This window comes from Chionomys nivalis, chromosome 11 (genome assembly GCF_950005125.1).
Source record: "Chionomys nivalis chromosome 11, mChiNiv1.1, whole genome shotgun sequence".
Taxonomy (NCBI): domain Eukaryota; kingdom Metazoa; phylum Chordata; class Mammalia; order Rodentia; family Cricetidae; genus Chionomys; species Chionomys nivalis.
In genome coordinates this window covers 13,175-27,796 of record NC_080096.1, presented here as the reverse complement: position 1 = coordinate 27,796, position 14,622 = coordinate 13,175, and the positions used below count along the sequence as shown (strand labels likewise).

At 36.9% G+C, this 14,622-nt stretch overlaps 1 pseudogene; it reads left to right on the top strand.

Moving 5' to 3' along the window:
* The window catches only part of LOC130884061 (serine/threonine-protein kinase DCLK2-like), a 70,729-nt pseudogene extending 62,574 nt beyond the window's left edge, over positions 1-8,155 (top strand).
* Positions 8,156-14,622: the final 6,467 nt, after the last annotated feature.

Here is a 14,622-nt window from a genome sequence, read left to right as displayed (position 1 = left end):
GGGGCATTCCAGGATCTCTGTGAGTTCAAGGACAGTATGTTCCACAGTGTTATTCCTTCACAAAGATATACAGAGTGTCTCTCTCAAAACGTACAAGTTAAAATAAAGGATTTAGAAATTAAAGTCAAGCCGCTCAAAGAGGGAAAATACATAGAGAATCTTTATCCTCTTTGCTATTTTTTATCTTTGACTTGTTTTATTCATGAGACGTAGCAACCTCTGCAAAAAGATATTTTTTTGCAAGTGCTGCTAAGTTGATCCTAAGATAGATATTTTCAACTACCTTGGAATGCAGAAAGCATATTATTTTTTACCATAAATGAGAGATTGTTGACTCATTCTGAGGTTAGAAAAATGACTATAATTTTTTTCCTTAAAGGATTATCAGTGCCCCTAAATGATAAGGAATTAGCCAGTAGTGCTATGCACTCATTTCCCAAAAATGCAGTCAGTATTTTCCTCTGTTTGACCAAAATAAGGATGTTTGTGCTATGGAATTATCTGTATTCTGTCAATCATGTATTTCAGTACAACTCTGATTGTCTAGGCAGGAGGAAAATGCGGTTAAACCACACAGGAAGTAGATGCATGGTGAGGATAACTGGAGCATGTTGGAAGGGAGAAACCACACTTCCTCAATTTTTGTTATGTGGTCATTTATTACGATGAACTTACCTCTTAGAGCTTTTTTTCGTTTGTTTATGTTGTGTCTTTATTTTCGTTGAATTACATGAAGACTTTCTTTTTTTTTAATTCTTCCCTGTCCCACGGGTGGTTTAGTTGTCGACTGTTCGGTTTCCATAAGTTTATCAGTTTCCTGGGATTAGAACTGTTGTTATATTGTAACTTTGATCCATGGTGATCTGATATTGCTCATGTGGTGGCAAAAATTCTTTTAGGTTTTATTTATTTATTTACTTATTTCTTCATTTACTGATTATGTTCGCAAAAGTCCGTCAGTGTGTATGACTGTAGGCCAGAAGAGGGCGCCAAAGATAATTAACGTAGGTTGTGCGCCACCTTGTGGTTGCCAGGAATTGAAGTCAGGACCTTTGGAAGAGCAGTCAAGGGCTCTTAACCTGAGCCATCTCCGTATTCCCCCCCACATAAAACGTTTGGTTTTATGATCCCTCCTTTCGCCTGCTGGCTGTCTGCGAGCCCCCTCCCTCCCTACCTTCGCCTTGGCCTGTGCTTTGTATCCTGTGCCTTGTGCATTGAGCTTGCAGTTTAATATTAATTACCACGCTGTGGCTTTTCTTTCTTCAGTTCTTCGTATTTTCGCTTTAGACACCTCATACTGACTTCTAGTCCTCAATCACCCTACCGTTTGCCTTCCCACGTGGATTGAAACTACACAGGCCCACATAGTCACTTCCAGCTTGGTTTGCTCTTGCTGACATTGGCCCAACCAATGCAGGTCGACAACAGACAGCCAAGGCAACCCGATACCTTCTGGAAATTCCTTGAGTGGCCTCTCGCGTGCTCCCAAGTCTACATTGGCCCAGTCATTTTTAGTCACAATGGATAGCGTTACTGACCAAGAAAATTAACAGCTCCATTTTCTGCTGAAAAAGGTCATACGAATTTTGCAAGGTGGATGAGTCAAAAAACCCTGTAAGACAGAGTAAACATTTTTCTGCAGACTTCTATTACCGATCAAAGACCAGAGCTCAGAGTCTGTGTGAATATACACAGGTGCGGATCTAAGTATCATCATTCTTGAATCTTGGCATCCAAATTTGCCTCTTCAATAGTTAGATGTTCACTTCCTGTGAATTCAGACCCAATCGCGTGTAAAACAAGGCACAAGATGAGTTGAATGCATACGGCTTGAAGGGCAAATAGGGATAGATGTTGCTTTTGTTTCACTAGAAAAGGAGAGCCTGTTGATCCATTTTTAATTAGGTGGAAAACCTTTAAATTTTCTTTGGTTAGTTACAAGATTATCTGTGCTCCTATCCCAAGCAGGAAATACAATCCCAAAAATTGTAGTATGGGTATTTTCCTTTTCTTAACAAAAGGGAAGTTGTGCCTGAGATTTTTCTGTATTTTTTCAGTTGTGTGTTTTGTTTTACAATGACTGTTTTCTGTGATATTCTATGATGGCAAATGCACGCTAATGGGCAGGCAGTCCCAATGAGCGTGGTCTGTGATTTTAAAGTTTCACCTTGCTTACTGGCATTGAGTTTTAAATGGCACATAGTTGTGCCCATGAAAATGGCCACAGCATGTAACTCCGACATGAGGTTGTAAAGCTAAGTAATGTGCTTGATTCTGCTTACAGACCAACAGCTTGAACTATCTCTGTAAAAAATCAATTATTCAGAAAAGGAGAGATAACGCTATGCTTTCTGGGACCTGCCACTGGTTCAAATTCCGGTTGTGCCTCGTTTCTTATCACTTAATGGATAAATTAGCTGAGACCATGCCCATCGCTCGGCTATGCCTGCTTGAGTAGGCAGCATGATCAGGTCTTCTAGAAAGTAGCTTTTTTGAAGTACCATTTTCAGGGGAATTTCGCAATCTGGCTTTCTGTCTGTCTCCTGTGTATTTGGAGTAAAGTACTACGATCTCTTTGGCAACCAGACTCACTGTGTTCCTCAAAATCCCTAAATGGTTACTGTTCTATAAAAGCATGTGTGATTGTGATAAGCAGATCTTAAAGTTCTTAAAAATATTTGTGTGCGGTGGGACACACCTTTAATTCCAACACTTTGCAGTCTGAGGTAGATTGCCCTTGTGACATCGAGGGTCAGAGGTAGATTAACACCAGTGACTTCAAGGTATGTGTGGTACCACAGGCCTTTAATCCCAATGTCTGGCAGGCAGGGACTTGCCTACTTCTGGTTTGGTGGTATACGCCTTTTATCCCAAACCTTGGGGGTTCCAGGATCTTTGTGAGTTCAAGGACAGCATGGTCCACAGTGTTATTCCTTCCCAAAGATATACAGAGAGCCTCTCTCAAAAATTAAAATTGAAAATAAAAGAATTAGAATTTAAAATCAAGCCGCTCAAAGAGGGAAAATACACAGAGAATCTTTATCCTCTTTGTTATTTTTCGATCTTTGAATTTTTTTATTCATGAGGAATAGCAATCTCTGCGAAAAGATATTTGTTGACAAATGCTGCTAAGTAAATCCTAAGGTAGATATTTTCAACTAACTTGTAATGCGGAAAGAATGTTAGTTTGGAGAATAGAATTTTCTTCTGTTTTCACATGAAATGAGAGATTATGGATTCATTCTGATGTTAAAGAAATGACTGTACAGTTTTTTTTCCTTAAAGGATTATCAGTGCCCGTAAATGATAAGGAATTAGCCAGTATTGCTATGCTAACATTTCCCAAAAATGCACTCTGTATTTTCCTCTGTTTAACCAAAATAGGTAAATTTGTGCTATGTGATTATCTGTATTCTGTCAATCATGAGTTTCAGTAAAACGCTGATTGTCTAGGCAGGAGGAAAATGCGTTTAAACCACACAGGAAGTAGATGCATGGTGAGGATAACTGGATCATGTTTGAAAGGAGAAAGCACACTCCCCCACTCCAGCACAGACTCTGAAGAAACAATATTTGACCTGTCCCACAGTTTAAGGTTCTGAGAGTAATGAGTTTAAGCTACAGGAGATAATAAGAATGAGGCAGTTGGCGAGTTAGTCTCACGACCTAGTGATGTCTCTGATTTCCTCTGTGGCTTTTTGGTTGTGGGTTACCGGGTGACACAGTGACAACGAATAGCCAGCCCACAATATTACATGATTTCTTTGCTATCTTTGTTTTTTTTTTTTTGAGTTGAAGAAAGTTTTTTCAAGGTTCTTAAAGAATTTTGTTGAGATTTTAATTGGTAATGCATTAAATTTATATATTGCCTTTGCTTTAACTCCCATTTTTACTATGTTGATCCTATTCATTCATGAGCTCTGGATCCTCCTCAGTTTCTTTCTTCAAAGCCTTAAATTCTTATCAAATAGACCTTTAATTTTTGAATACTGTAACCGCAGGATACTTTATGCTGTCTGTGGCTGCTGTGAAATATGAAGTTTCTATTTCCCTGTTCTGATTTCTATTGATTTAATCTTGTGTCCAGCCACATCACTGCAGATACTGATGTATGAGATCATACCATTTTTTTAGATAGTTTTACTTTTTCCATACCTCTTCTAATACCCTTGATCTCTGTATTTCGTCTACTTGTTGTTATAACTTTACACATTATGTTTAAGACATAGTATGAGTCGACAGATTTGTCTTTTTATTAATTTTAGTGTAATGGATTTGAGTTGCTCTCCATTTAATTTATATCAGCTGTTGGTTTGCTTTATATAGCTTTTTTATATTTAGATGTCATCATTGTATACATAACCTCTCCCAGCAATTTATCATTACGTATTGTTTAACTGTGTCAAATGCTTTTCCAGAACCTAATGAAATTATTGTATGGTTTCTTTTTCTTTCAGTGTATTTATATGTATTGTATTGTATGTATATATGTATAATAGCTTTGATTTATAGGTTTTCATGTTTCCTGTCAGCCCTGCATCTGTTATCAAGCCTCTTATATCGTGATATATTTTCACTTTGTATTTTCTTTGATTAGGTTTTTCACTGTTTTTGCATCTATGTTTATAAGCAAGAATGTTTTGTAGTTTTCTGTATGTCCCTTTTTTATTTAGGTTTTGATATCAGGGCAATGCTGTAGCTTCATAGAAAGCTTTGCAATGACTCTTCTGTTTCTATTATGTGAAACAGCTTAAGGAGTATAAGTATCAGCTCTTGAAATTTCTGGTAAAATTATTCATTAAAACAAATTAGTCCTGTCCTTTTCTTGGTTTGTAGTTTTTTACGGCTCATTATATTTCCTCAATGCTTCTCAGTCTATTTTCATTGTTCCCCTCATCTTTTTGATTATTGGTAAATGATATTTATCTACAAACAGTTCCATTTCTTTTACATTGTCCAACTTTGTGTCATATGGGCCTTTCTAGCAAGATCAAATTATTTCATGGTCTCCTTAGAGTCTGTTATTTCCCCCATTTCATTACTTATGTAGTTAGTTTCCATGTTCTCTTACTGTGCCTGTTTATTAAATTGGATACCCTCTTGTCAATCTTGTTTTTCCTCTAATAACCAGCTCTCTGGTTCGTTGATTTCTTTGTATTTCCTGTGTTTAAATTTTGTTAGTTTCACTCCTTCAGTTGATGATTTTCTGCCTTCGACTCCTGTGTGAGATTCCTTTTTTTTCAAGCTCTTTTAGCAGTGCTGTTAAGTGTTTAATGTGAGCTTCTTCTATTTTTGTTATGTGTGCACTTAGTACGATGAACTAACCTCTTAGAGCTACTTTCATTTTGTTTTTGTTGTGTCTTTATTTTCGTTGAATTCCATGAAGACTTTATTTTTTTTTTTAATTCTTCCTAGAACAACGGGTGGTTTAGTTGTCTACTGTTCGGTTTCTGTATCCTGGGATTAGAACTGTTGTTGTATTCTAACTTTGATCCATGGTGATCTGATAAGGCTCATGTGGTGGCCAAAATTCCTTTAGATTTTAGGGATTTATTTACTTATTTCTTCATTTACTGATTATGTTTGCAAAAGTCTGTCAGTGTTTATGACTGTGGGCCAGAAGTGGGCGCCAGAGATAATTACCGTTGGTTGTGCGCCACCTTGTGGTTGCTGGGAATTGAAGTATTCCCCCCCTCCCCTTTGTCATTTTCTAGTCAGGGTTTCTCTGTTGCTTTTGGTTCCTGTTCGGTGACTAGCTCTTTTAGACCAGGCCAGTCACGAATTCACAGAGATCCACCGGGCTCGGCCAAAAACTTATTTTGGTCTGTTAAGTTTACTTTGTTACCAGGTATGGGGTCAATATATGAGAAGGTACCGTGAGATGCTCAGGAGGTATGTTCTTCGAATTTGCTGTTAGGTTTCTGTCTGGTTGTTTTGTCTATTGTTGAGGGAGGAGTGCTGCGGTGTCTCCTACTATTATTGTGTTCTGAGGCATACTCTGATATCTTGTAATATTTTTGTTTTTATTTTTCTGAAATTTATTTTTGGTATTGATATTTGATTCTGATGAAAGATTCATGCTATGAGTATGAACTGTCCATCTTATTCTCTTATGCCTGCTTTAAGTTTAAGGTAATTCTTGTTAGATATTAGTAATTAGGGTGGTTTTTAAAATCTGATCTATTAGGTGTTCCGTATGTGCTTGTACCTCAATAGGAATATCCTTCCTCATGTTTTGAAAGACTTTTATTTTTATCGATCTATTTTCTTGGTCTTTGAGCTGTATTTCTTCTCCTTTTACCTTTATTGTTATTTTTGTTCTTTTCGTGTTGTCCCAGATTTCTTGGATTTCTATCTTTAAGAATTTGTTATGTTTGCTGTTTTCTTTCATCAGTGTGTTTATTTCCTCTATTATCTTCGATTTCTGAGATTCTTCTATCTCTTCTATTCTACTGTTTATACTTGTCTCTGGATCCATTGTTTTTTTGCCGATATTGTCTATATCCAGCCATTCCTTTTTTATTTTTAAAGATTTCCTCCATTTCAGTTTTCAAGTCTTGTACTCTTTCCATTTCCGTTTTGATTCCTTTTTCTTGTTTTCTTTTACTAAGGTATCTTTGAGTGATTTTTTATTTCTTAAGTTTTTGAGATTCTTCTCATCCATTTTTTAAAATTTTTTTTTCACATTGTTTGATGGCCCCTATCTCTTTTATAAAAATACCTGTAATGTACATTTCTTTTTTATCCTTTGGATTAGCGTTTTCAGATTCTCTGTAGAGAGCCGCGTGGAGTCACACCTGATGTCTATGTGTAGAGTCCTATGTGGAGTTGCACCAGATGGTGCTGGATCCCGCCTTCAGCGATCACGAAAGCGAGTGCTCTCTGTGATAATCAACTCCTAATATCAGCTAGTCCTGACTTATGCTATTATCGCGCAATGATTGTACCCTGCTTGCATATGCGTGGACCTAAGGGTAGTGCCCACCTGTCAATCTGTGTTTGGTTTTCCAAGTCCTATAAGTGCGGGGAGAGGTTTGCCCAGAGAGAGCAAGAGACACAGAGACCGCATTGTGTCCTGAATTTTCTGCAGCAGGAAAAGCTTTGGTGTTGCGTCCTTCTTGCTGTTGTATGTTTGCTGGATTCTCATGCTATTAAGCTGTCTTTCAGATTGTCGGAGGGAGTTTTACACGCATGTACATCTGTGCTAAGTCTTGGCTGGTGTTACTGTCTTTGCTGTGGAAACCTAGGAAATTTTTTTCTTGGTCTTCCTTTTCTTAGTTATTTTATCTCTTGATTCTCTTGTATTCACTCCACCATGGAGTAGTTGATGGTCCACAGCACCATGCAGGTTCATCTGAATCCTTGTACTCTATCTGTGATGGGGTAGGTAGAGAAATTTATTAGCCAGAGAGAAGCACCTCTGAATGGTCAGAAAACTTAGCAGATTTTTGGGTGCCTGATTTCTGTTTGCTGCTTTCACTCATGCTTAAGGTCATATCAGAGTCCCCTCTGTGTGCTGTTAATTCCGTTGTTTAATGAGAAATCTCTTTCAGATATTAACTTTGCTGTGTGATAGTCATTCGGGAAATAGAAGTTAATCCTGACAGAGAGAAGGTTTATTAAGAGAAAAACAATGTAGTTATGCTGGAGAGAGATGCAGGAAATTCACAATGTAGTCCACAGCCTTGTTATAGTATACATTAATTTTGATGTGTTCATTTATGATGACTTAGTCAGACATATGCTTAAGCAAATTGACAATCACTGTTACAAATAATGTGGTTTCTGTGTTGTTACCTAGGTATCAGCATCCGTGACCAAACAAGCAGCTTCCCTAACACATCCATCCAGTCGTCAGAGAAGGTAAGGCATCTTTCTTTTGGGACAGTCCAAGGACCGCTCTACTATATCTCCATTGAACAAGGTGTCCATTCAAAGCTAGTAGCTTCCGTAACAGCAAGTAAAAGCAGTAGAGATAAATTCCAGTGACACTGCCAGTGGCCCCTTATTTTGCCTCAGACATACCATTGTCAACCACATTCTGATGGCCTAGTTTCCTTCCTTAAGATTGTGGCTTTCAGCCATTTGTGATTCCTACATTGATTGATCTGTTTATTTTTGTGTTTAATTTTAACTTTGGTTAGTTGACTTTATAATTTGCCCTTTTTATGTCTAATTTCTTGAGTTGTTTATATTTTTGGTATATCTATGTAATTGAGTTTTGTGCATGTTGATAGATATGCATCTTTTTTCATTTTTCTACATGTTGACATCCAGTTATGCCGGCACCATTTGTTGAAGATGCTTTCTTTGTTTGGTTGGCTAATTTTACCTTCTTTGTAAAAGATGAGCTGTTTATCAGTGTTGATTATTATGTGTGTTTTGGATTTTATTCTAGTAGTCAAGTCTCTGTTTTTATACCATTACCAAGCTGTTTCCATTACTGTCTCTCTGTGGTGGAGGTCGATGGATTGTCATGCCTCTGGAAGTTCCTTTCCTTTACAGGATTGTGTCTGCTACCTTCGGTTTTTTTATTATTGATGAAGGTGATTGTTTTTATCTAAACTGACATTAATAATTTATTGATATTTTGATGTGGGTTACAATTATATAGATTGCTTTTGGTATGATTAACATTCATATCATGTTAATCCTCTGTTCAAGAACATTGGGAGATCTTTCCATTTCCTGCTGTATTCATCAGTGTTTTTCTACAAAAGCTTAAAGTTAATTTCATAGATGTTTTTAACTATAGTTAGTGTTATCAGTTATCATTTATTGCTTTATGGTCCCTGGGTATTGGTTTCATTTAAATTAGGACACTGGATGAAGTGTATGAATAACTGCATAAGATTAATTTCGTATGACCTTTTATACACACTAAAAAGCATTGCTTCAACTTTGAAACCCCCCTTGACTCACATACATGTTCATGAGAAACTTTTGACTCTCTTTTCAAGAGACAATACCTCAATAAAAACGAAATGAAGTACATAGAAACCAGGCTAAAAGAATGCAGAAGCAAAGTGCTCCTTTATAACTGGTAGAGTGTGAAGAACTGAGCTCACAAGCCAATTCTTTATCCATTGTATAGATTCTCACAGAACATTTTAGGAATGTGCATAGTTAGCTTTCGTCTATTCTTGGTTTCCCAAGCAATTGTTTCCTAACTTCATTTCATCTGTCCCAGGAGTTGCCTTAATTTTGGCCCATTTCCGTGTCTCCACAATTTCATACTTTTATAATAATTAGTTTTAACCATAAAGTATGTTAACATTTTGTCTTGTTTGAATATAAGACATACATCACCATAAGAAAATTAAAAGCATGATTATAATAATCATATCACCGGGGTATGACTATTACTTTGTGAGAAACTCTAATCCTGTCAATTTGTCGGCAAAAATATGTTCAATGTTAGAGCCATCTGACTCAGGAAATGATTTAGCAAAAGTTTTGTATCTTCATGTAAGTGATCATTGAAAGAGGCATTGCCCAAAAGATAACCTAGAATAACCTTCGATTCCTGCAAAGAATCATTTTAAGAGATATCATTACTTCCGAAAGTGTTTAAATTATAATCATAATGTGAAGTAATTATTTCTTGCAATAATGCAAATTTCTTTACAAACCTACTCGCAGTTTGCTAAAGTACATCAATCTGTGTATGAGGTCGAGCATATGTTTAAGCTTGCTGAATCCATTTCATGAGAATCTTTATGACATTGCTCTAGAAAATGTTCGTCTGCAAGGATGTATGTAAAGCAGTAACAGCCATATAGGCAGTAGCAGCAACAGCAATAAGGTTAAGAATTACAGCTATTGCTGAACCTAACATGAACTTTATTTTTTCAAATGTCTTATTGAAGAGTGATACAACAATATCAGCTATAGAGTCTGGAGGCAAATTACGACTTAGGTTTATAGGCAGCCAAATATATGTGCGTTTCTGTTTAATCATAAGTGATTTTCAGTATTAAACATAACAGATGAATTAATACATGATTACAATTAACTACATCAACTAGTTTCATTAGTGAAATTGATTCTTCCAAATAAAAATACATATGTTAGTGACACACAATCATTAGAAGCGGATACTTCTGTTCCTGTTTTAAGTAATGACCCATTAAAAACATGACCAGGTTTTAATAAGGCAGCTATGATTTTTCAATTATGCATCTGTAATGCAGTAGGGACTGTGAAGAAGGCATTGCGATCATCACTGATTCTTCCATATCCCCATGCCAGAAAACTGCTTCCATTTATCTTTTCATTCTCTGTTAGATTCATCCTGGTAATATAAACCAGATCACAGAGTTAATATACCATTAAGAACAAGTGTTAATAGATTGACCAGTTATTCTTTAATATTTTACATATTTCCCCAAACGAGTTTTCCCTATAAATGACTGCTTTTTAAGCTATAATACGTAAAATCTGGACATACAGATGAGGGCGCAAGTCATAAACAATCCAACACCAGTGGTATTTATTTAAAGGGGAATAAACTTACAGATCACTGTCCCTGACAACAGCCCTTTGCCAAATTAGGAAGAAGTCTGGTTTCCGGAACCAGAGCAGGAAGTAAAGAGAGCGAGGTGGGAAGTAGCCGCTTTTTAAAAGGGAAATAGACCAAGCCCCCATGGGCTGGTATCTCAGTGGCTATTGACTGGAGGAGCAGAAATACCCCCCACAACACCTCCCCCTTTTGTTTAAGTAAGAGAGTTCTACACATACTATGAAGTTATATACAATAAGTTCAAATATCCTATTTTAACTAGCTTAGGTCTTATATAATTATTAGCTTGGCTAAGTCATGAGTCAAAATTAACTACATTTATATAGTCTTCAACCCCATCGAAGATTTGAGAAGGGAAATAATGCTACCTGAGTAATTATTAAGTGCAATCAAACAACTTCGAAAACATGCAACAAATTACAGAGACAACTAGCTATCTGTCCAGTCACCCAAGGTCACGTTTGCAGCGTATAAGCAACCAACTTTGGCTAAGGCCTAAATTAACTGACATACCATTTTCAAAGTCAAGAAACTTCTCAAAACTATCTTACCCTGTCTTTGCAGGATATGACAGTCCTGTTTTTTCCATTCACAGAGACTCTGTATTTCTGTCAGTGGTTGAGGTATGGGCATTTCTTTACCCAAAGGCAACTTCATCAAAGAAGAAAGGCTCTAGGTAGAGTGTCTTTGGTGCTCAACATTCTCGCTGTGTTGCCAGGAGCAATTGTTGTTCACTGCCACAAAACTCTGAGGTAGATTAAAGGACATTTTCAATATCTCTTTGAAGATGTTGAACATTATCTATCGATACTGAGTATAATCTCTATGTATCTGAAGAACCTGATTAGTCAAATTATAAATGACAAGCTTAGAATACTATTGATCTATATAATTCTCAATACCTATCTAACTTAAGGAGTAAGACAATACACAACTGTGAAACAAACGAGGACAATGACCTCCAAATATAAGCAATGTACAAATATACATTGCAGTGTGGTAAATATAAATCAATATACAAGCAATATGTAAGTATCTTAATCAGAGGTAGAAATGTACAATGCAATATGTTAAGTATATACAATATATATGTATAAATGCAATATATGTCAATGCATAAAAATGTTTTTAAACTGAGGTAGAAACATGCATGCATACAATAGTCAATATAATTTCACTTTGTGTCAATATATAACAATCGATACCAAAACATTTGTCTCAAAACAATAACTCACATATACAAACAAGTACCAAATAATTATCCCCCTTTTTTTAATGATCCCTGAGCTTATAAAATCCCTTCCCCAGCCCTCAGCCATATACCAATTATAATCAAGCCATAAATGATGTCCCTAAACCCAAGTTCAAACTTTACTGGGAGAGGGCACGTCATCCTCTAGAGTTACTTCCAGCTGTCATGTTGGTGACGTTCTTTCTGGGTGAACCTGTGAAAGTAAAATGATCATTAAATTTCAAGATCAATGTCTTTTAAAATTGCAAATAGCCTCTGAGTATTTGGTGCAGGTCTGGCCAGAGTGTTGTATAAGATGTGCACCATTTCAGCTACGTAAGTTGGGATTGTCTTGTGCAGCTGGTCCCCAAAACAGGTCTGGTCGTAGTGCTATCGCTATCATGACGTCGTGTCAACCAGGAGTAGTCCATGTTATGGGTCCCCATCTTCTTCCTGGAAACTTTAAATGTCACTTCAGGAAAAACTCATTGTTCACTGTGAAAAACTTAAACATTAATCATACAGACATATACACACACATGTTTATATATTCAATGAAAGGCATGATACATATATTTAATGAAAAGTGTGATATATTTGAAGAAAAGCAAGGATGTTTTCTAAACTCATATTTTTTTCTGTCCCCTATCATGGCTCTTTACATGAGACAGAAACTCTAAAGTATCTTTATTTGAATCACATAACAAGATATCATCCATGTTATGATAAATTATGGACATTGGGAATTGTTTATGAATTATTTCCAACCGCCTACTTACAAAATATTGTCACAATGTTGGACTATTGAGCATACCCTGTGGGAGGACAGTCCATTAATATCTCCTATTAGGCTGAAAATTATTATAAGTATGCATTGTGAAGGCAAATTTTACTCTATCCTTTTCCTGTAACGGTATGGTTAAATAACAATCTTTCAAATAAATAACTATAAGATGCCATTCTATTCGTTATAGAGAAGGCAAAGGAATTCCAGATTGTAGTGGGCCCATAGGTTGAATTACCTTGTTGACAGCTCTTATCTGCCACCATTCTCCATTTATTGGAGTTCTTTTTTACAACAAACACAGGAGAATTTCAAGGGCTGGTGACTCTTCAATATGGTGAGAATCTAGTTGCTCCTGCACCAGCTGTTCCAATGCCTGTAATTTATCTTCATGTAGAGGCCAATGTTTGATCCTTATTGGCTTCTCAGTTAGCCATTTTAAATGTAGGGCTGTTGTTACCTCTAAAGGTTTGGTATTTGCTGTATGTTCTTATACAGCATGAATGGCTGATGACCTTTTCCCATAATATCTCATATCGTTTCCAGATTTATGCGTTCCTGGAACTACAGTAATGTTGATCTGGGTATTCCATTGATGTAGCAGGTCACGGCCCCATAAATTTAGTGGAATGTTGGCAATATATGGTTTTATTTGCCCTTCAAGCCCTGTGCATTCAACCCTACTTGTACTTTGTTTTTCACGAGATAGGGTTCCAATTCCCAGGAACTGAACATCTACCTCTTGAAGAGGCCAATTCGGATGCCAAAATTCTGGCGTTTATGATACTTACAACCGCACATGTGTCTGAGAAGCCTTCAATAAAAGTGCTATTTATACAGACTCTTAGCTTTGGTCTTTGATCATTAATAGAAGTCTGCCAAAATATGTTTACTTTGTCCCAGTGGGTTTTTTGACTCATCCTCTGTGCGTAATTCATCATTTATACCAGTACTATTTTTTTTTGCTTAAAATAGAGCTTTTAATTTTCTTGGTGAGGCATGTTCTCTATTATTGTGAATGACTTGGCCACTGTTGGCTTGGGGGCATGCGAGAGGCTCCTCAAGGAGTTTCCCGACAGTATCGGGTTGCCTTGTCTTTCTGTTGTTGACCTGCGTTCGTTGGACCAATGTCGGCCTTTAACGCATCTCCTACATATACCTGAAGGCCGAGGTCTCCTATGTTTTTCATTCTCAGAAGGGATATACCTAGAAATCCTTTGCCTGCAATCCCTTTTCAGATGTCCTGATTTATCACAATTTAAACACCTTGCAGTTTGATGTCTCCTCATTGCTTTGGAAATCGCTTCTCCTACCCAGGATTCATCATTATAGCTAAACATCTCAACGTTCATTGTATGCTGAATCCGTTCATCCATAGGTGCTGATCTAAACTTTTAGGGCCCAATTATCTTTTTGCATTCTATGTTTGCATTCTCAAAAGCTAGAGATTCAAGAAGTAGTCATCTAGCTTCTGGGTCTGTTAACACCAATGTACAGAGCCTTAATTAATCTTTGAAAAAAGTCAATAATGGGTTCTCTCTGTCCCTGCCTAATTCTGGTATATGATTCAACCCTTTTTGCTGGATCTTGTAGCCTATTCAAAGCATTTAAAGCTGCTTGGTGACATAAACACAGTACTTCATCATCATAAAGAGCTTGGACCAGTGGATCATCATATTCTCCTACCCCAAGAATTTGAACTTGAGAAACCTCCACACCTTTTGCTCTTCCTTGCTGTTCCATATGTTTGGATTCTTCGCTGAAAACAATTCCAAACACCAAGCAAGGTCCATTATCTAAAACTGCAGACACTAACTGATGGAAATCGTGGCTCTAGCATAAGAAGCCCAAGTCCTTATCATTTCCTTAACATATGCATAGTGCAAGCCAAAGGTAACAATAGCTTGCTTAATTTCTTTTAGATCATTTATTGATATTGGCGTAGATCTAGCTTCTGTGACTCCCTTTGAGCCTTTAGAAGTTGATGCTTCGTTAGAATGAATTACAGGGTATGTCGCTAAAACCCTGGGTAAGCCAGTTCTAATAGCTGGTGGTGGCATTGTATCCTGTCCTTGTGCCTTCTTA